The sequence below is a fragment of the Psammomys obesus genome, unplaced genomic scaffold, assembly GCF_907164565.1.
Source record: "Psammomys obesus unplaced genomic scaffold, mPsaObe1.curated_primary_1811, whole genome shotgun sequence".
NCBI classification, from domain to species: Eukaryota; Metazoa; Chordata; class Mammalia; order Rodentia; family Muridae; genus Psammomys; species Psammomys obesus.
This window is the reverse complement of record NW_026585685.1, coordinates 5,612,984-5,636,673: the sequence shown is the minus strand read 5'-3', so window position 1 is coordinate 5,636,673 and position 23,690 is coordinate 5,612,984. Positions and strand designations below refer to the sequence as shown.

Below are 23,690 nucleotides of genomic sequence, written 5' to 3'. Positions count from 1 at the left end.
GGACCTTATCAATGTATAAGCAATTGAGCTGAGTGCAAAGGCACAAGCTTGTAATTCCAGCACTCGGGGAGGCAGAGGCAGGCAGATCTCTGTGAGTCAAGACCAGCCTTGTGTACAAATCAAGTCCAGGATATCCAAGGCTACAGAAAGAAACCCTATCTCAAAAAACAAAACAAACAAACAAAAACCACAAAACAAACAAAAAACCAAAAAAAGTATAAGCAGTTAGTATGTGGGTAAAAAACTACCAATTTTATCAAGTTCTAAAAACAGCTTTGTTGAGAAATAATTCATATAGCATGGAGTTAGATTATTTGAGATAAACAATTCAGTGGTTTTTATTATAGTCAAAATCATGTGCATCTATCACCACAGTCAATTTGTCACATTCTCATTACCTCAGGGAGGAACGCTGGACCTTGTGATATCTTTCTCACCGCCTCTTCAGAGCCAAGCATTAACCTATTTTCTATCTTCATAACTGTCCATTTTGAACATTTATACAGATAAAAATATAATATTACCATAATGCTGCTATGATAATATATAATATATGCAGAAACTTGTGACTGGTTTCTTTTATTTAGCTCAGTTTGGAGGTTCATGTAGGTCATAGAATGTGTCAGTACCCCATTCCTCTTTAACATCAAATAACATACCATCATAAATATACCACATTTACTTATCCAGTCATTAGCTGTTAGATACGTGTCCTCTTCACTTTTTGGCTTTTAGAGATAATAATGCTGGGCTGGGACATGGACCAGTTGGTAGAGTGCTTGCCTAGCATGCATGAAGCCCATGGGTTTGATATCTAGCATAAACCACATATGGTGGTGCATGCTCACCTGTAATCCTAATACTCAGGAGATGGAGGCAGAAGGATCAGAATTCAAGATCATCCTTGACTATACTGTGAGCTCAAGGCTAGGGTGGCATACATGAGAACTTGTCCCAAAAACACAACACAACTCAGAAAAAGCAAGCAAACAAACAAAACAATGATAATGTTAAGTATTCATACACGAGCTTTGGTATAACTATGTCTCATTTCTCTTGGGTCTCACCTTGGAGTGGTAATGCTGAGATATACAATAACTATATGTTGATTTGAGTTCATATTTAAAGATGATCAGAATATGGATCATTACACTGGGCATGAGCAGATACGAGAAGACACATTCAAAGCACATGGCCATTATAAGTACAGGCAAGGCACCAGAAAGCACAGAGCATCACACATTAAAGGCATCAGTGAAGTGCCCATTATCGAGTCTTTTTTTTACATATGAAACAAAATTTTATCTCATGCCATTCATACATTCATTCACACATTCACTCACTCATTCATTCATTCAGAGACAGTGTCTTAACTATGTAGCCCAGGTTAGCTTCAAACTTGTATTTCTTTTGTCTCAGCCTGTTAAGGGACAGGACTATAATATGTACCACCATGTCTAGCTTATCTCAATGTCTTGAAGAAAACATTCCTTCTAATTTTGTGATCTATAGCAAAAACATGGGGCTTGAGGTTCAGCTCAGTGGTAAAGCACTTGCTTGGCAAGTTCAAAGCTCTGAGCTCAATCTTTAGCATGTCAAAAGAAAACCAGAAATACAAAAGCAGACACTAAAATCAGTAAAATCATAGTTATTACATTAACCAAGTTTATGACTTTTGGTAAGAAAGATATAAAAGTAGCCACTGGTGCACCAGATCTAATATTAAGTGGATGACTTTAAACAAAACCTTAAAAATTTAGTGAGCTAACTGTCCTAAGACTGAGGTCTGTGCACTTTCCTTAAAGCAGGTCTGAAGCCCTCTTTGAGCTTAAGTAATTTGCTCCTAACGGATGTGTCATGAAGTCCAAATTCCATTTATTATATAAAATAAAAAAAAATGTATAAAAGAGGGTGTCTTAAAAGATATAGTCAGATATTTTAAGAGTAGAAGTTGTAAAGAACATATTTAAAGCTATAATTTTTATGCTTTCTTGTAAGCAATAAGATACAGGAAGAATCTTAAAAATAAAAGTTACAAGGATTTAAAAATTTAAGCTGTAAGTAATGAACATATTCACTGTACTAATACACCTAAGACGATACTTCTTTGTTTACGAAGGACACCTCTCCACGCAGTACCGAGCTTACTGCCCATCTTTAATTACTCTACTCTTGATGTTTCTGGCTCAAGTGTAAGAATGCAGTCTGCTCATCAATTTATTTTAGCAGATGTCACAAACTATGAGATTATTTACTAATCCAGTTTGGGGACTTAATGTTTCCTATTCAGTATCTTAAAAGGAATGCAGCAGAGGTTGGTCTTGGCCAGGGAAAGCCCATTTGCTGCCTGGTTGCATTCTCTCTCTGCAGTGCCCTGCACCTATATTCAGGAGGGTAATATTCTTTCTAATCCTTTCTAATCCTGGCCCATTTTTTTTTGAAACACAGTAAAAGATCACTCACACCAGGCAGCTGTGGGAAAACGGACTCTGCTGCCTGACCTCTGACACGATCCTGCATGCTCCTTGAACTGCACTAAGAGCTTCTTCAGGAGGACGCAGATAGTATAAGCACAGGGGGATGGCATCTAAGACTAGGTCACAGCTCCAGAGGAGAACTGGTAATTCTTAAATCAGGGCCACGTCTACTAAAATGCTAATTTAAAAACATGCAGGGGGAGAGGCAATCATTTTCATGAAGAATGTGAAAGCTTTAAACAAAGCTTACAACATGGTATTTAGTGTATGAGTACATGTAGGCAAAAGATACTTGGTTAATAATTATATCAATTTAATATGTCCAGAAAAATTTTTTGAACAGCAACTATATAGATTTTCACTGTCAACCTTCTCAGTGTCAATGCACGGTACAGAAATATGACACACTTAATAGAAAATTGTAATTCAGAAGTTTATATCTTAAATTTTTATTTGTATTTGTTGCCATTGTTGTTGTTATTGTTTTGGGTCAATATTGCTATGTAGCTCAGGCTGGCTTCTAACTATAATTTTTCTGCCTCTGCCTCCCCAGCGCTGCGATGAATGGCATGTACCACCACGCCAGGCTCAAGTTAATTATTCATTTACATTTTTTATTATTATTTTATTTTATTTATATTGGTGTTCTGCCTCCATATATGTCTGTGTGAGCATGTCAGATCCCCTGGGACTGGAATTACAGACAGTTGTGAGCTGCTGTGTAGGTGCTGGGATTTGAACCTGGGTCCTCTGGAAGAATAGACAGTGTTCTTAACTGCTGAGCCATCTCTCTAGCCCCGCCCCCAAGTTAATTATTCATAAAAATCCCTTTGACTGGGGATTTAGCTCTGTGGTGCTTGCTTACCACACATGAGGCCACAGATTGAACACTCAGTGTCACCAAGCAAAGAATTAAAATGATGCACTGAACTTTCCCTTACACTCCTGATGTTTCATTATCATGTCATATATACCAGCAAAAATCCTTTTTACTTTTCCCAGCGCGTGCATGTCTGTGTGCCTGTGCGTGTGTCTGTGTGTGGGTGTGCTACTGGGAATGGAACCCAGGATGCCATGTGTGCTACATAATAACTTTTACCACTGAGCTAAATCCTCAGGCTAAATATCCTTTTCAATTTGACTTTAAAGCAAAACATTTTTTCAGTTTTTACCAAAGTAAAATTTGGCTCCAGGTACTAGCATCACTATTACCTGGTGCTAGTGAGTTAGCTCAGTGGTTAAAACACTTATTGGTCTTTCAAAGGATTTGGGTTTGGTTCCCAGGAGCCACATGGCAGCTCACAACCCCCTATGACTTCAGCTATATAACTTTAGTCTTTGTGGAGATCAGGAATGCACATGATGCACACACTCCCACACAGGAGAAACACTCCCACAATTCTAAACAGATAAATCCTGTTCTTAACATACTTAACGGGCCTGGAGGGCAGTGCAATGCAGAACACGTCCTCAACACATGCCAGGCCTTGGCTTCAATCTCTAGCAAAAAATACAAAAGTGCACTTAAAATAAGATATAAGGTTATTACAATACTTATTTTATGCTCTTCGGAAACTGATATTCAAGATTTCCTGCTATCCAGCTTAGGCTGTAAATTAATGCACAACAGAAACTATCCTTCATACTCTCCTACAGTACCAAGCACATTCTACTACCTAAAACAGTCTCTGAAATAGTGAACTGAGCTGAGCTGATATTTACAACTAAATGTTTTCAAACTCATATATCAGTTTTTACTCAGAGACATTTTGTATATGGGGGTGTGTGTGTGAGCATGTATGTGTGCGTCCATGTGTGACTGTGGAGGCTTGAGATCAATGCTAAATGTCTTCTAGCACTACTTTCAAATTTCTATTTACTGTTGTAGCTGTTATTATGAAGTAGTAGTAGTAATGTGTGTGTGTGTGCATGTCTGAAGGTCATCAGAGAACAACTTTGTGGAGTGGTTTTCTCCTTCCACCTTCACAAGGGCTCTGGGCTGTGAAGCTTGCAACATCAGCAAACTTTACCTGCAGGACTATGTCACTGACCTCCCCAACTTACTTTTTGAGACAGGGTCTTTGTTGAACCTGGAGCTTATTGTTTTGGCTAGACTGGCTGGCCAGGGAGCCCCTGGAACTTGTCTGTGTCTATCAGACTTGACAACCCTCCCCTTCCCTTGTTGGGGTTGTGGACATGAGCCACCACACCTGGCTTTACATGGTGCTGGGAATTAGAACTCAGGTCTCTGTGGCTGTGCAATTAGCATTTTACCCACTGAGTCATCACCTCAGCCTTGACAAATGCACTTTCTATCTCTGAAGAAACAAAACAGGGAAGGAGGGAAGGAGGGAAGGAGGGAAGGAGGGAGGGAAGGAAGGAAGGAAGGAAGGGAGGGAGGGAGGGAGGGAGGGAGGGAGGGAGGGAGGGAGGGAGGAATCCATTCTGCTACCCAGAGTTAACTTTTGTAAGGAGAATAAGGTGAAAAACTGAAAGATGACTTCGAGTTTTTTCTGCCTAGAAAAGTACACAGGTGATATATAAACCTACAGATATTAACAGAGCTATGCAAGGAAAAAAAAGAAAAGTTTCATGTTTGGACAATAAAAAGAAAAATAAAGATAATTTGTCCACATGCATAGAACATGTCTCGGCGTGGTGCTGGGAACTGAGCACGGGACCAAGCACATGCTAACGAGCACATGGTAACTGAGTTATGGTCCTTGCTCCTATACCCACTATACTGACTGCTGACTCAAACTGTCATTACTTCACACAGGAATCTTCTTCTATCTTTTCTTTCTTTCCTTTTTATTTTATTTTTATTTATTTATTTATTTTTTTCTGAGAGAGTTTCTCTGTGAAGTCCTGGCTGTCCTGGAATTTGCTCAGTAGACCAGGCTGACCTCTAACTCAGAGATCTGCCTGCCTCTGCCTCCAGACTGCTGGGATTAAAGGCGTGTGCCACCACCGACCTGCTTCATACAATAATCTTACATATCTCTTTCTGTATCTATACAGAAACAACATTTTAATTAATATATAATTGTTCATTAAAAGTTGAATTATTTAATAATGTTAAGAAATTACATCATGCTAGAATTACACTATTATCCTTAAAAGTAAAATAAAATATTAACCAAAGCTTGTAAAAACTTAAGGAAATGGCTTAAAATATTAATGGGCATAAAATACTGATCCTTATCATTTTTTTTTTAATTTTTGGTATGTGTTTTTGTTGTTGTGTTGTTTTTCAAGACAGAGTTTCTTTGTGTTGCCCTGGCTGTCCCGGAACTCAGTCTGTAGACCATGCTGGCCTCGAACTCAAAGATCCACCTGATGCTGCCTCCCAAGTGCTGGGATTAAAGGTGTGTACCACCACCACCCAGCCTGATCTTTAAATTTTTAAAACAATATAATGTACATTTATTTACCAACATTTATTGTGTTTTATATAGTAGGTAGAGCACTGGTATTAAACAATATCTAAGACAAGAGGCTATTTCATTTTTTAAGACAGTTTTCTGCGATGTATGAGGATTGGGAATTTTTTAAGGTTTATTTATTTTATGTGTGTTTTGCTTGCATGTATATCTGTGTACAACATGCATGCCTGGTACCTTCAAGAGGTCAGAAGAAAGCATCAGATCTTCTGAAACTGAAGCATCAGATCTCCATTAACTAAAGTTATGGATGGTGATGAGCCACCATGTGGATGCTCGGAACCAGACTCAGTTCTTCTATAAGAGCAACAAGTGCTCTTAGTTGCTAGTCCATCTCTCCAACCGCCAAAAGGCCTTCTTCTTACTGACAGGGAATAGGGACATTAAAGAAGGACCCCATCTGCTAAAATGTGACTGGGGTACTGAAGGAGCAGAGGACACTGAACCATACTGTATTCATTAGTTTATGCTACTCTTACCAAAAGCCTTACAGAAGCAATAAAGGGAAGAGAGGTTTATTTTGGCTCATGATTTGGGGGTACAGTCCACCAGGGCAAGGAGCACGGTGGCTGAAACATCAGGATCCACACCGGGAAGGCATGGATTGTGATATGGCTTGCTAAATCGTGAAGGGCTAGGAAGCAGAGAGTTCCAGCCAGAAGTAAAGCCAGCCTAGAATCCTCAAGCCTCCCCTACAGCCTGTGTCTGCCAGACTCATGTTCAGAAGGTTCCACAACCTCCCAAATAGTGCTCCTAGCTGAGGAACAAATGCTCAAACATATAAGCCTGGCGGGGGTGGGGGTGTCATTTCACATTCTAACAACCGTATTCCTCTCTTGGCCCCTAGAGGTTCATAGCCCATCTCATAATGAAAACTGCATTCATTCCAATTTCAAGTCTCCATAGTCTTATAATTCCAACACTATTCAAATGTCTAAAATGTATTCTAAGACTCAAGAATATCTTTTAAATGTTAAGGCTATAAAAAAACAAATTATAGGCTTCCAATATACAACATCACAGATTAAATATTAAACATGCCCAATCAGGATAGGAGGATAATGAGAAAAAAACAGACCAAAGCAAGACTGACACCCTATAGCAAGCACAAACACTACGGTACCATTTCTAGCATCTAGGGTTCATGGTAGCAGCAAGTGAATTCCGACAGGCTTGGGTGGTCGCACCACTACACGCCTACTATTTGCAGCACACATGGCCACTGTCTTGGGCCAAATCTACTGGGTGCCTGCACCTTTCTTTGATAAATATTTCATGTTCCTGGCATTTCTGATGGGGTCTTTGCTGCAACTTAAGCTTCATTTTCACAGCTTCACACATTGAGTTCTAGGGGCATCTGTGAAAACCGACCCTGTTCCATATTGCCTGGCTTTGGAGTTTTTCTGCAATTGTGTGTTACAGACTTCACTCTCACGTCCTGCATGCCAGGAAAAGCAGCAACACAGGAGGGGTGCCAAGTTTTGCTGCCTGTTTGAGAGGCAGCCTCAAATTAAACCTGCTAGACTATGGCTGCAGTGGCCTCTGCATGCCTATGTGGCTGAACCATGGGAAACATTTTCCTAGGTAGCTGTCTTCAGCACAGCACACCGAAGGCAGCCTTTTCAAACTCTTCTTTATATGTTTTTTAAATGGACTCCAGTTGCCCGGTGGTGGTGACACATACCTTTAATTCCACCACTCAAGGCAGAGGAGGCAGATCTCTGAGTCTAAGGCCAGCCTGGTCTACAGAGTGAGTTCCAGGACAGCCAGGGTTACACAGAGAAACCCTGTCTCGAAAAACAAAACAAAACACATGGTCTCCAGTCTACACCCTGGTCACTTTAATGTGTGGGGTTTTAACCAGTACAAAGGGTAAAGCCTTTCTTTCAAGGTGGTAATTTCTTTAACAATTATAGTGGCCACTTTGTCCTCACTAGCCTTGTCTGCAACCTTAACTGAGTTCAAGCTCCACCAAGACGCAGGTTTTCATACTTTTCTGCCCTACTTTTTGCTTTCTTCACTGTGACTCTGGAAGGAAGCAGAGTCACAGATATGCTGATTATATCACAGCCTAACTGCTTGCTATGCTGTCTTAAAATTTCCTCCACCAAACAAATTAATCCAGTACTTAAAATTTAAAAAACAAGAAGTCACCAGCTGCAGGCTGGAGAGATGGCTCCATGGTTAAGAGCACTGTCCGCTCTTCCAGAGAGCCTAAGTTTAATTCCCAGGAAGCACATGGTAGCTCACAATCTATAAAGTGATCTGATGCCCTCTTCTGGCATGTGGATGGATATGCAAACAGAATACTAATATACATTAAATAAATAAATAAATAAATAAATAAATAAATAAATAGATGAATCTTTAAAAGATATTTGTTGTGTTTATTTATATATGTGTGTGTGTGTGTGTGTGTGTGTGTGTGTGCATGCATGTACATGTTACAACACATGAATGGAGGTCAGAGGACAATTTGTAGAAGCTGGTTCTGGGGATGGAATTTAGGCCATCATATTTGATAGCAAGTGTCTTCACACAGTGAGCAATTTTGTCAGCCTAGTCTATTACTTTTTAATTCAGTCTCACTCATATTTTCTAGAAATGGGCAAGTTGTTAGCCAGATCTTTTGTCAGAAATGTAACATGAATAGTCACTAGTTCAATTTTCAATAGTCCTTATTCCTCTCTGAAACTTCATGAGCTTGGTCTTTATTGGCTGCATTTCTAGTTATGCTGATCTTCCAGAATGGCCCATTGAGCTCTTCTAATGTCATTCTAAAACTTCTCTAGTCCATAGCTCCAAAGTTTTCCACATTCTCCCTACAAACCAGCTGTAAAGACATGGTCACGTTTCTCACAGCAACGACCCATTGTTGGTATCAATTTTCTTTATTAGCTCCTATTGCCATGACCAAAGATCTGAAAGAAGCAAATTAATGGAGAAGGTGTATTCTGACAGTATGAGGTTATATAATTATTATTGAAAGGAAGGCATAATGGCTGATATGGCTGGTCCAGTTGAAGCAGGAGGTCGAGATACAGCCTGTTGCATCTCAGAACAGGAAGGAGAGAGCTGGAGCTGAACTAAATCAACCTAGAACTCTCAATCCCTAGGCTCTGCTTCCAAAAGGTTCTGTAACCTCCTAATACAGTACCAGCGGCTAGGGACCAAGTGATCAAATTCAAATGCATGAGCCTGTAGAGAACGTTTCATACTTCAACCAGAATACATGCTTTGGCTTAGCACACCAACAAAGACTCCTTTAAAAATAAGACAATGGGTGATCGAGAATGACTGATGGAAAAGACAATGACGATTTAAGACACCTAATCCAGGTACACTAACATGAGCTAAGAAGCAGAAGGGGTGGTAGGAAAGCAGTAGGTACTGAAGAGCCCCCATCAGTGTAACACTAAAGGGTTGATTCTCATCCTTAACAGGGAATAGACAGAAGTCTTGAAGCAAAGTGAGATTTGTTAGTTGGGTAGAAAACTGGCAATACAGTGGAAAGGGGCTAACAGCATGAAGATCAGTGGGTAGTTTGTCTAGTCATCTACACAAGAAATGGTCATGTTTTTGAGATCACTTCCATAAGTTTAGAAATTTATATAAAATACTTGGCAATTGTGTTGAATACTTGTAATCACTGTCCTTGGGAAGCTGAGGCAGGAATACCATGAGGTTAGCCTCAGACTTTTTAGCAAGCTCAAGGCCATTTTAAACTACATAATGAGATCCTACCTCAGGAGGATGGTGGGGGAAAGGATAGGAATAGAAATGTCTGATAACATATACAATGAGCAAAAATAATGGTTACTTCCAAAATAGAAGAAGTTCAGCAAATAATGTTTTTTGTTTGTTTGTTTGTTTGTTTGTTTTACTTTAGACATTTCTGAAATATTTATATTGGTTTTTCTGCTTGGTTGGTTGTTTTGTTTTTGAGGTAGGGTTTCTTTGTGTATCCCTGGCTGTCCTGTAACTCACTTTGTAGACCAGTCTGGCTTCGAACTCAGAGATCTGCCTGTCTCTGCCTCCCAAGTGCATTTTAAAAGTAGGTAGTAAAGGTACACAATACTTAGTGAGAGTGGCGATGACTATATCTGAAAGACTTTTTAAAGGTTATGCTAGTCTTTCGGAAAGGGTAGAGAAAAAAATTAGTGTAGGAAAGCCAGGCATGGTGGCATTCTATATGCACTTAGGAGGCTGAGGTAAGGGAACTCTTATAAGTTTGAAGTCAGTCTGGTATACATAGCATATCCATCATCATCACTGTCTCTCTCTCTCTCACACACACATACACACACACAAAGGATGAATGGAAAGAATGAAGTCATAAAATGAAGAAGAAAACAATACTTTAAAATACATTTTAAAAATTTAGTTTGAAACAGAAAAAAAATCTGAAAAACTTTTATAGGATATAAATACAAGTCTGTAGCTGTGAAGTAAACCAGTATTAAAAAATATAAATTTGAAGTGGGCTTGATGGCACACGCCTGTAATCCCGGCACTCAGGGAGGCAGAGACAGGCAGATCCCTGTGAATTCAAGGTCAGCCTGGTCTACAAAGGGAGTCCAGGACAGCTGAGGCTACACAGAGAAACCCTGTCTTGAAAAACCAAAAAAATAAACAAACAAATAACTAACTAAATAAAAATATACAGATTTGGAAATTGTTAGCAAATAAAATACAGCTGGACACAAACCAAAGCCAGCATCCACTATGTGCTGCTGGACCTCCTACATGACCTCAGAATGACCCATTGCTGTACTGGTAAATGAATGAAAGAAATGCCTGGCACCAATCTGGTTACTAAATACCTATTTTAGTTCCTTGTTTTTCACCACACTTATCAAAATTAAAACTACTCTGGAAGCTATAATTAAAAGGCATAATGGTGTATGGGTAGGCACTTGCTCTCTGTCCCTCTCCCCGCTTTTTCAGAGCTTGGGGATCGAACCCCGGGCCTTTCCACATGGGTGGTTTCTTTAAGAGTCTAAAACCATACCTAAGCTTACACTCAAATTCACTTTAATTTTCAACTGCTTTGATCTTTATAATTTATCCTTAGATTACTCTTTTCTATTACTTTGTAAGTCTTACAACCACTTTTGACCAAAAGCAATATAATTCTGACCTGAAGTAATGATAATGCTTTATAATCTTCTTCTTCAAGGCAGAGGTTAAAGAAAAATCTCTCTGAAGACATCTGAAATTAAGGTACTTTGCTCTTGATCAGTCATGCACACAAAGAACCAATTTATCTCTGCAATTAGTGTTCTCAGTGCACATTCTATGAGATTAGACAGGCAGGGTGAATGCAGAGTCTGTGTATATGTCCTGGGAATTAAACATAATTCCCATAGAGAAAATAAACAGAACTGCTATGTGAATAAAGAAAAAAAAAAGTCACAATACCTACTAGCCTCAGCAATAAAGAGGAGAAAGGGAAGGGAGGCTATGGAGGATTCGGCACCTATGGAAGACACTTGGAAAACCCGTTTCCACATCACCCTATAGAGGCAGAAGACAAGATTTTATAGCCCAACTCTCCCCTTTAGGCCACACTGCTTCATTATGGAAAGGTAAAGGTCTCATTGTGCTGTAAGTATGGACAATCGACTTCTACACCACTTCCCTATTTCTCCCTTTACTTCTACTGTGCGACCTGGAATCTCCACTCAATACCATATATAAAACCTCACTGGTTTTATATATGCTGCTAATATGTCCACTTTTACCAATGAAATACAAACTAAGGAGGTACTATCTTCTACACTGGATGAAACTCAGAACATCCTACAGGATTCTATTTCTGATCTGCCATGAGGATTTTACTTTGTTATTTTCTTTTTGACTTTTTTGAGATAGGGTCTAACCATGTGGCTCTGAGCCAACAGAGACTAAGCTGCTTCTGCGCTGTGATTACACGTATACACTTCTATGCCTGGCTCAGAAAGTTTTTCACTTTCTGTTTACCAATATGTTTTTTAAAAACTCCTGTACTTACAGAAATTTCTAGGTGTAGTTTGCTTTTTTGGAAAGATAACACTAAAACCAGCTTTATTTGGAAAATAAGAAATACCTTCTAAAAGCTACAGATGTCATATGTGCTCAGAATACAGAAATGTTAAGTTTTTATTACTGGTTTTATTTTTATTATATATTTTATTTTTAAGACAAGGTTTTAATCCCAGTTTGTCCTCTCAAACTTGCAATGTAGCTGCAGATGACCTTTTCATTTGTGATCCGGGCATTTTAAATTATAGTTTAACAAAGAAGGATCTGATTCATCATGGAAATCACCAGGATTGCTGGCATGGACCACCACATGCACAGTTTTTCTGGACCCAGGGATTAATTCCAAGATTCCATTCATGCTAGGCACTCAAACAACTGAGGTATACCCTCAGCCATACATTTTTTTCAGGCAGGGTGTCCATACATAGCTCAGACTAGCCTCACCTCAAGATCTTCCTGCCCCGGCACCATCATTCCTAGCTCGTCTAATGTTCTGCTCCTCTCCTAAGCCCAACAGCTGCTCCAGCAATGCACAAATAGTGTCCTCAAGGTGTTAACTAGGTGAAACTGGTTAGCTGCTAACTCTTTCGTTACTGTGTTTACCTTGTCCCTCATTTCAGGCAATCCCCAAACTCTTACATGCTAAAGTAGAAGTGCAAAAATAATAGTCACATGGAAAGAGCACATACAGGGACAGATAAAACAGAATGAGGTAATGAATCAGAAAGAGAAGGTCTTAGTTAGGTTTATATTGCTGAGATAAAGACCATGACTAAAAGCAACTTTTGGAGAAAAGGGTTTTATTCCATCTTCTAGATAACAGTCCACCTTGGAGAGAAACTGAGTAGCAGTTTCAGAGAGAAACTTCAGAGCAGAAACTGAAGTAAAACCCACAGAGGGATGCTGCTTACTGATCTGCTCTTCAGAATTTGCTTTCTTATATCATCCAGGACTACCTGCCCCCAGAAGTAGCACTACTCACACTGAACTGGGCCCTCCAACATCAATCATCAATCAAGAAATGCCCTAAAGATGTGCCTACTGGACAATCGGATGAAGGCATTTTCTCAAGATTCCTGCTTGCCAGGTGACCGACCCTTGCTTGTGTCAAGAGACATATAAACTAGCCAGCACAAACAAAGATCTTTACCACAGTAATCAGTGCTACTGGTTGACACTCACACACTACCTTAAGTACTTCATATACTATTGCATTTAGTAAGAAGGCATGTTTCTTTTACAGTGCTTTCCATCATGAGTCTGGTTCTACTTCGTTAAACTGTAATTTAAAATACACATATCTTAGACATGCAGGCCAATGACTTTCAACAAATGTGGTCAAGCAACACCTCAAAGTTATCGTATCACTTCAGAAAGTTCTCCTCTGCTGTCAATTACCTATCCCAAACTCAAGAAGCATTTCAGCCACCAGAGACCACTCTCTACCCTTTCTTGAACTTCCTGTCACTGGAGTCCATCAGTGCCCTCTTTTGGCCTCTGCAGGTGCCAGGCGTGCATGTGGTGTACATACATACATGCAGGCAAATACTCAAACACATGAAATAAATATTTTAAAAAATCTTTAGAAAAAAACACCCCAGCAAATTATTATAGCAAGCTACAGCTAGCTCCTAAAGTTGAACTATACTATTCTAGCTAGTAAAGTATCATAAGAACAGTTCTATCTACAGTAGATCACTGAATTAGAGGATTTAACACTTACAATTCCAGTGATCTATGATAATTTTGCAGGGCACAAATGGTCTGTCTTTGAGGCTTGTGCACAAATGTAAATGCCTAACCAAGTGAAACCCCCAAATATACATAAACAGAAGTACACACTGTTTTCTGATCTTCCATTGATGTCAATTTCAAGAGACAAAGTAATCTATGGTGATTGTTGGCAAGGTTATAGGAAAGGATAATTAGTACAAAAGAACTTTCTATAGGTGGAAATTTTCCAGGTTTGTGTCTACAGCTGTATCTTACTTAATAAAGCAGCTTAGTAAGCTCATCAACATGTTTGTCTAACTCGGAAAACCTATTTGGAGGTTTCATGGGTGAACATACATGTGATTATGAGATTCACAATGATGTGAAACAATTAAGAGTATAAATGGCTTCCTGTAAAAGTAATTTATGTTTTTTTGTTTTGTTTTGTTTTTTTATTGAGACAGGATTTTTCTGTGTAGATATGGCTGTCTTCTACTTTGTAGACCAGACTGGTCTTGAACTCACAGCAAGCTGCCTAACTCTGCCTCCCTGCATGCTGGGAGTACAAGCATGTACCACTACACCTGACCACTTTTTTTTTTAAAGACAGGGGATCTTTGTTGCCTAAGCTGGTCTTGAACTCACCAATCTCCAGCCTTTGCTTCTTTCTAAGTGCTGAGGTAAAAGGCGTGCAAGGCCACACGCTGCTAGCATGTTAAAGAGTGTCATCCATAATAAAAACAAATATAATACTTTCTATAAAAATGATTTTTTTAAAGTAGAAGCCAGCACTTGGAAGGGTGAGAAAGAACGACTTTTAGTTCCAGGTCAGCCTGGGTTATGTGGTGAGTTCTAGGACAGCTTGGGTTTCAGTATAGAATCCTGTCTCCAAAACACAAAAAAACAACAAAAAGAAAACCTGGGGTGGAGATTGAGAATTTCTTCAGAACAGCTAAAAGCCAAACCAACCCAAACCCCAAATACCAAAAAACAAGGGAAAAAATGTACAAAGAACTTGAGAGGATAGCTCTTTAAAAACAATACATATATAAAACACTGAGCCAGGCGTGGTGGTGCACACCTTTCGTCTCAGCAGAGGCAGGCTGATCTCTGCGTTTGAGGCCAGCCTGGGCTACAGAGTGGGTTCCAGGACAGTGAGGGCTACACACAGAAACCCTGTCTCAAAAAAAACCAACCAACCAAAACAAAACAAAAAGGTGTTCAAATCACTGGTCATTGGGGAAGCGGAAATTAAAATCATAAGGTCCTATTTTACTTGGAATAATTGCAATAAAAAAGACGGAAAATAACAAGCATGGGCATGCCAAGTAAAGAATGAGAATCTTCAAACACTGCTGATAAGACAGTTTAGTCATTTCAGAAAAAATGATTTATCACAAAATTAAGCACAGACCTACCATACAAGCTATCAGTTGCAGTAAAGAGAATGAAAAAGGTACTCACACAAACATTTGTACATGTTCACAGCAGTATTATTCACACTCACCAAAAAACAGAACCACCTCTAATGCTGACTGAAGAAATTATAAACAAAATGTTACATACTCATAATATAACAGTATTCATCCATGAAAACAATTGAAGTACTGATACATTATGCTGGGAAAAGAAGTCAAGCACAGAAGCCATACACTGTATAAGACTACTAACCTGAAAGGCCCTGAACAAATAAGTGGATAGAAACAGAAAGTAGAATAGTGGTTGACGGGGACTGGTATGAGAAATGGGGAGTGACTAAGAATACAGGGTTTCTTTCTGGAATGATGATTATGTTCTAGAATTACATAACGGTAATTATTTTATAGTCAAGAGAATATGTCAGAAACTACTAAATTCTATACTTTCAAAGAGTAAATTATATGAATTATCTCAACAAAAAAAATAAAATTATTTTATGGTAATAAGACTATGAGGCAGGGATGGAGAGATAGCTCAGTGGTTAATAGTAATGGTTTCTCTCCCCTAGGACCAGGGTTCGATTCCCACCAGCCACTGGCAGCTCACAAGAGTCTATAAGTATAGCTTCAGGGGACCCAACACCCTCTTCTGGCCTCTATAGGCATTACGAACATACATGGTACACAGACATACATACAATCAAAACACCCATATACATAAAAAATAAGTAAAATAAAAATATGGGACATTAAAAACGAATAAAACAGAGCTTGGAGTGGTGGTACATACCTGTAATCCCAGCACTCAGGGAAGCAAAGGCAGGTGGATCTCTGTGATTTTGAGGCCAGCCTGGTCTACAAAGCGCATCCAGGACAGCCAAGGCTACACAGAGAAACTCTGTTTCAAAACTCCTACTTCCCAAAAATGAGTAAAACAGAATGCTGTGTTGTATGTAAAATATATGAAATAATTTCTACTGAAAATAAAAACATTTGACTATTCCTATAGTAGCTAAAAGACACAGAATATGTTGAACCAAAGCCATAGAAAGGTAACAAAGAACAAGTCAAAAACCATGAAAATATGCTATTTTAATACAGTACTATTTCATAGTTATAGTGAAATTCATATAGTAGAAAAAAACTATATAAACAATCAATATTAATGAAATACCTCAGAGCAAATTCATAGCCTAAAGAGATTTATATCATCTTTCTGTTGTGCTTCTAATAGCTTCCAGCTTTAACAAATTGCACAGCTCTAGCCATTTCATTATGTGGAAAGATGCCAGAAAATATTTCCTGTTTAAACACTTTCATCCCGTCATTTTACCACTAAGACTCATAAAACTACTTGACAAAGCTGCATAATAAATTTGTAAGACAAAAGAAAATTTAAATGTATATATTTACTAACATGATACTCTTCAATTGTAAATAACTTATTACACTCCGTAGTTGAAGTCTGAGGGAAAAATCCCCTAAAGCCCTTAATGCTTGCTTTCTTCCAGCTGAGAGTCAGGAACAGCCCTATGACAAGAGAAAGAGCTGTGCCTACTTCATCACTTATAAAACCTGGCAAAAACAGCTACAAATTCCACATCTCTTCCAGTTCATATGACATCAATATTATTTGAGTGGGATATTACTCAAGTTGTTAGGACTTACAGTTTCTCCAGAAAATCTTAACTACCACCCTGCTGATACTCAGTTTAAAGCATCAGACTCTAAAGAAACAGTTTTCAGCACCATTATATTTAGCTGTATATCCTGACAGAGCTGAATTGTCAACTGCTCTGACAGTTGGTTGAGGGAAACTAATTAATTTCTACCTATAAATTAAAAATTAAAGTGTTAAATATGTATACACATAGTCTTATAAAACGTACACTTTACATATGATGAAAATTCACCATTGCAAAACAACAGTAAAGAAGATAATCCCAAGAACTGACAAATAGCATTACATCAAATCAAGACGCTTTTGCACAGAAAAGGAAACAATCCCTGGAGTGAAGATACAACCTACACAACAAGAAAAATGTTTGTTAACCACACCTCAGACAAGCAGTTAATATCCAGGATATATAAAGAACTGCAAAAAATGAGACACCCCACAAATCCCAAAATACAATTGTGAATTATATTATATGACATATAGTTTCTATTTGGCTACATAGTAAATAAAATGAATTTTTTTGGGGGGGGGTTCTTAATATATATATTAAATCAAATGCATTTTGTATTTGTTCTTCTGAGAAATAGATGAGCAGATTGTAGCTTTCTGTTTTTATAATTTTTTCTAATTTTTTTATTTTTATAATGTCCTCATTTCTTTTTCTTATAACTTTTATTAGTTACACTTTATTCACTTTGTATCCCCCCATAAACCCCTTCCTCTTCCCCTCCTAATTCTACCTTCCCTCCCCTTCTTCACGCATGCCCTTCCCCAAGTCCACTGATAGGGGAGGTCCTCCTCGACTTCCTTCTGATCTTAGTCTATCAGATCTCATCAGGAATGGCTGCACTGTCATCTTCTGTGACCTGGTAAGGCTGCTCCCCCCTCAGGGGGAGGTGATCAAAGAGCAGGCCAATCAGATTATGTCAGAGGCAGTCCCTCTTCCCATTACTATGGAACCCACTTGGACACTGAACTGCCACGGGCTACATTTGTGCAAGGTTCTAGGTTATCTCCACGCATGGTACTTGGTTGGAGTATGAGTATCAGGAAAGACCCCTGTGTTCAAATTTTCTGGTTCTGTTGCTCTCCTTGTGGAAAATAAAATGGAATTTAACAAAATAAGTAGACTAATGAACTAAATAGTTTTCAAGAAAAAAATATAAATGATCAATAAATATCTGAAAGAATATTTGTTACCCCTAGTCATCAGGGAAATGCAAATTAAATCTGCTTTGAGATTCCACCTCACCACAGTCAGAATGGCTACAATTAAAAATGGTATGACAAGCTGGGCACCGTGACACACTCCTGTAATCCCAGCACTCCGGAAGACAGAGGCAGGTGGATCTCTGTGAGTTCGAGGCCAGCAAGGTCTACAAATTGAGTCCAGGACAGTCAAGGCTACACAAAGAAACCTTGTCTTGAAAAAAACCAACCAAACAAACAAAAAAGGTACAACAAAATATACTGGTGAGACTATGATAGAAGAGGAACTTTCCTTATTTCTGCTAGTGAGATTATATACACAATCAGCTACTATTCAGTATAGGAGTTCCTCAAAAACTGAATATAGAACTCTTGGATATACATCTGTGTTAAAGCTGCACTATTTCCAACAGCCAGAAAAGAGAAGCAGTCTATGTATTTATCAGTACATGGATAGACAAAGAAAAGAGGGCACAAATACACAATAAAATTTATAAAGATGCAAAAGAAAAAGAAATTGTAGCATGTGCAGAAATCTGGAGCAACTAGTCATTATGCTAAATAAAATAAGCCAGACTCAGAAAGACAAATACCACATTCACACTCATCTGTGGAACTAAGTTTAAAGCTTTATATACAAGGCTGGGAAGCCATCTCAGTTGATGAAGTACTAGCCTTGTAAGCATGAGGACCTATGTATGAGCCCCAGAATCCACATCAAGCAAAATGTTGAGGATGGTAGTAGGGTGCTTGTTATTTCAGCTCTGATGTAGGTCGAGACAGTCAGATCTTTGAGGCTTGTCAACCAGGCAGGCTACCTTACTTGATAAGCTTCCAGCCATGAGAGATCCTGCCTCAAAAACAAGATGGATGACTCCTGTGGAACAACACTGGAGGTTGTCCTCTGGACTCCACACATACACGTGCACATATACTTGTACTCCTCTCGCCCCACAAACCTGTACCCCACACATAACATACAAATATGTATGTGCATATATTTATATATATGTTTTAGACCATTAAATTACACAGGGGATCATGAGAGGAGAAGAGTTCTTAAGGGAGGTGGGAAGTAGAGAAGGCAAGAAAATATATAATGGAAAAGCAAAAAGAACAAATTAGAGAAGAAAGTGAGAGACTGTATTGGGGAGAGCAGTCAGAGAAGGGAATAAATGAGAACAAAGAACACATGTGCATGAAGATGTCACGATAAACTCATTACTTTGTATTCAAACCTAATATTAACTTTTAGAAAATCACCTTTGTAAAACTACAAGTTGAAGTTTTTAGTAACTTTATATATAAATCTGCAACTTTAATCATAGAATGTCCCCTCTTGCTAATATAAGCCAATTATCACCCCAGCCTCAACGTAGGGGCCCAGTGATCTGCTTTTGTTTCTATAGTTTATTTTAAAATTTTCATGTCAGTCTTTTGTCACAGGCTTTTTCCACTTGGCTGAGGTAATGAAGGTCTGTCCACACTGCTGCATGCTGACAGAGAGCGCATCAGCATTCTTATTCTATTACAGTGTCACTGCAACTCCCTCACTCCCTTAATCGTTTCAAGTTGTTGACTAATGTGAATAATTGCACACAAAAACTTTGGACATATTTTCATTATTCTTGACTAGATACTTATGAACAGAATTGATGGGTCCCAAGTAAGTAAGCCTTCATTTAATTGCACACCTGTTTCCCAAAAGAAGTACCATTTTACATCCCCCAAAGCAATGCATGTGGTTCTTCAACTTGCCAGCATTAGTAAGGCGCCACCCTTGTGGGATAAAGTACCATGCTGTGGTTTATGTTTGCAATGCTGAAAAGCTTCACTGTTTATCCCCTACTCACAAAGCTTCGCAACATAACTTCCAAACTTTTGCCCGTATTTTAATGAAAGTGTTCATTAGCTTTAGGGCTCTCTATTATCTTCCACTGACCTACAATTTTACGTTTATGTCAATAAATCTTAACTACTAAAGTTTTAAAATGTACTGAATCTGGGTGGGGTAAATTCTCCAATGTTATTCTTTTTTTCTCAAAGAGGTTTTTGTTTTATTTTGTTTTTTAGCTATTCTAGATCTTTGGCATTTCTGTATCCATTTTATAATGAGTCTATAAATGTCTGTTTAAAAAAAAAACCTTTGCTCAGATCTTGAAAAGAATTATATAAAATGTATAGGTTGATAGAAATGTATCAACCAAATGATTACATTTGTATTATATTTGTGGCAATATTTAGTCTTCCAGTCAATTCATATAATATATATGAATTCATATAAAATATATATATATATATATATCTGAATTAAGCCTTCCTCGGCTTCTCTCAGGAAAAAAAAAAGTGTATCTTTATGAGCACTACATATTTTCAAGAGCAGATTCAATCCTGATGTTAATATATTATGCATTCAACAATTTTAAAATTTATAATTAGGGCAATGCCTGGCATTACTAATAACTACGTGGTCCCTAACGGTTTTAAAAACAAATACACATTACTAATTGCTACTACTGTGAATATATTTTGCATGAAATGGTTTTAGAAACAGAAAAGTCCCAACCTTTAGAGGCAGATAGTTTATACTGTTATTTTGAATGAAAATTAAATTAAATATTTTAAACATTAAATATGTTTAAATAGCTCTGATCAATATCTGCTGCTTATCTTCCTATACAAAGGTAAGATTACAGTGTACGAGGCAGAAAGCTGGTCCCAAGGTCACGAAAGCAGGAGGGCTGTCCTTGCCCCTCACTAGCTGCAGCACTGAGGAGAGCGGGAGCTGACCCTGCTGTTGGGGCACCAGTGAGCCAGCCCCAAGGGCATGAGCATGAGAGAGCTGGCCCCATCACTTGTCTGCTGTGCAGTGGCCTGGAAAAAGTAGACATGTCCTCTCCCTCTCACCCCTCACCACCTACAGTAGGCAGGAAAGCTGGTGCCAAAGTCACGAGAGTGGGAGAGCTACAGGCTGTCCAGCTATCACCAAGGCCCAGATCCAGGGATCTGAGCAGGCCCACCACAACATTGACCCCATCTAGGAACTGCTGGAGCAAGTGAAAAGGCCAGTACTAAAGATCCAAAGCTGCAGGATCTTCATGACACATGGCAACAACAGGGTATCTAAAAAAAAGTCATGGTGAGGATTCTGGCTTTTGTATAGCAAAAGCCAGAAGCCTGGAGCCAGACCAACGACTCATTACAATGAACATTTCCAAGAAAAGAAGTGAGGAAAAAGGGTACACTGTGTGACACACTATGACATTCTACAGCTTCCACACCAAAACATTTTTTTTTTCCTTCCAAGTGGGGAGAGGTTGTTAGGGCAGAGGGCAAGTATAAAGGGATGGGGAGATAAGGGGATTGGGGTACATGATGTGAAATTCACAAAGAATCAATAAAAATGTTTTAAAGATTACAGTGTACCATAGAGATTAACAGTATTAACAAATCATTTTTGTAATGCTTCCTACATGCCAGGCTCTCTTTCAAGCACTTTTAACTATGAACTATTAACCTTCATCACATCTCTATGAAATAGGGGATATTATTTTCACTTCAGGCAAGAGGAATCTTGCCAGGCATTATGGTACACACCTGTCATCTCAGTGTTTGGGAAACAGGCAGGAGGATTGAGAGTTGAGGCTATCCTCAGTTACACACTGAGTTCATGCATGAGACCTGGTCTCAACACACGCATACACATATGCAAGCACAAGAAAACTTAAGTAAAACAAAGTGAAGTAATTCATCCAAAGAATACAGCTAGGAAACAGTGGAGCTGGAATTAAAACTCCAGAAGTTTAGTAGTGGAATTCATTCTTTTAACTCCCCTGAAGTAAAATAGTGGAGAGTTTAAAAAAAAATATTTATAGACTTGTATTTCCAGTAATGAGGGGCTGAATAATTCTGATCAACCCTTCCAGAAAAATTAGGATAAAAATAGTAAAAGTAAATGCACAAGGATTAACAACACATGAATTACCAGACCACAGTCCACAGACAGATAACGAGACATGTAAGGAACAGTCGAGTTTTCTTTTCCATGGAGGACCTTTCAAGTGGATGAGATGGGTAAAAAGCCATTCAGCATTGTCAGTTTCATAAAGCCAGGAGAGGGGTAACAGTGCTTGGCAGCAGTGTAGGTGCAGCTAAAACTAAGGACTAGAGCAAGGCCCTGAATGGCTGAATCCCAGGAATAACAGTGAACCAGGAATAGTTTCTAATTCATCAAGGTGGTCCAGAAAACAATAATCTCTTAAACATAGTGATTACAGTAATCCTTTCTCACTAGTACTTCTTGAAGTCATCTAAGAGAGAAACAGACAGGGTTTCACACAGCCTAGCCTTGAACTCACAGCAATCTGCCTACCTCTGCCTCCTGAGTGCTGGAATTGAAGGTGTGCACCACGACACCCAGCAGCTCATAGCTTTTTAAAAAGAAAACACCAAAAACAGATGGCTTTATCAGAAAGGTCTACTAATCATTTGAGGCAGAACTGTTTATCATTTTGTATATATTTTTCCACAGAATAAAAAATAGAGAGTCTATGAAGAATGCCAAGCCCTAAATAGGACATTTATATCACACCTCTTCCTCTCAAGGCTCAGGGATCATCACAAAAGAGGTAGAAACACAGAAGAGCCAGAGGTGACGGGTGACAACAGCAAAGCAATGTATTCCAGACATAACAGGGCAATGAAGTCAGCAACTGTGCAACAGACAAAATCCCAGCATGGAATAGGGAGGTGGTCATGAAGTGCCACCTCTAGCTTAGGAACTACTGGCGACTGATAGCTGCTGGGAGAGTTTGTTTTATTAAGGCTGTAGCCCTCAAGAAGCTACTCAAATTCTAGTAGATGGCTCTACACCCAGGCACATACTGGCAGCAGCACTAAGTGGACTCTGGTTTAAAAAACAACAAACAAACAAACAAACCATGGAATTGGGAGGAAACAGAGGTGTAAGGAACAGGGAAAAAGAACTGGAGTAGAGGAAATGGAGGGTGGACCTAATCTTAATTCATTTATAACACCAGCAATAAAAGGAAACAAGAATAAGTACGTAAAGAAAGAAGGCAGTCAGCATAATTAATACTAAAATAGTTGTTACTCTACGTAGGGAGGAGGTGTATATGGGAAAAAGCAGTCAGGTGGGCATCTGGGGGTTGGCACTATCCTGCACTTTACCTCAGAGGCAGCGTCCCACTATCTACTACTCAGCCCTGGGTGTCAGACATTCTTTTCTTCTTTTCTTTCTTTCTTCCTTTCTTTTCTTTCTTTTTCTTGAGATATATCTCAATATGTAGAATTGACTCATAATTTTTCTGTCTTAGTCCCTAAAGTGCTAGAATTATAGGCCTATTTTACCATGTCCAATTCATTAACTTACTTTATCTATCTTTACTTATTTTAAAAGGTTTAGAACTTCTTGAAGATTTTCTTTTATAGTTTAATGTCTGTTTGTTGCATTGTTTCTTGTGTCTGTGTACGTATAATTACGTATGTTGAGGTAGGAGGACATCTTGCAGGATCTGGTTCATCAGACTTAGCAGCAGGTACCTTCACCTGCTTGCTACCTTGTAGGCCCTTGGGTTAATGTCCTTAATGCCTACAACGTCAATTAACACTTACACACTAAATCAGGGCTGTACTTTCATAGAGTAGTAAGGGACTCTATTCCTGCATAGTCTGTAGTTTTTAAAATGAAAAACTGTTTGTAAAACCC

The 23,690-nt window shown here is 38.7% G+C and overlaps 1 protein-coding gene across 1 annotated transcript in view; it reads right to left on the bottom strand.

Annotated features, from left to right (window-relative positions):
• Window positions 1-23,690, bottom strand: part of St7l (suppression of tumorigenicity 7 like) — a 68,095-nt gene that overhangs the window by 11,119 nt on the left and 33,286 nt on the right. The gene's annotated exons all lie outside the window — the stretch shown is intronic.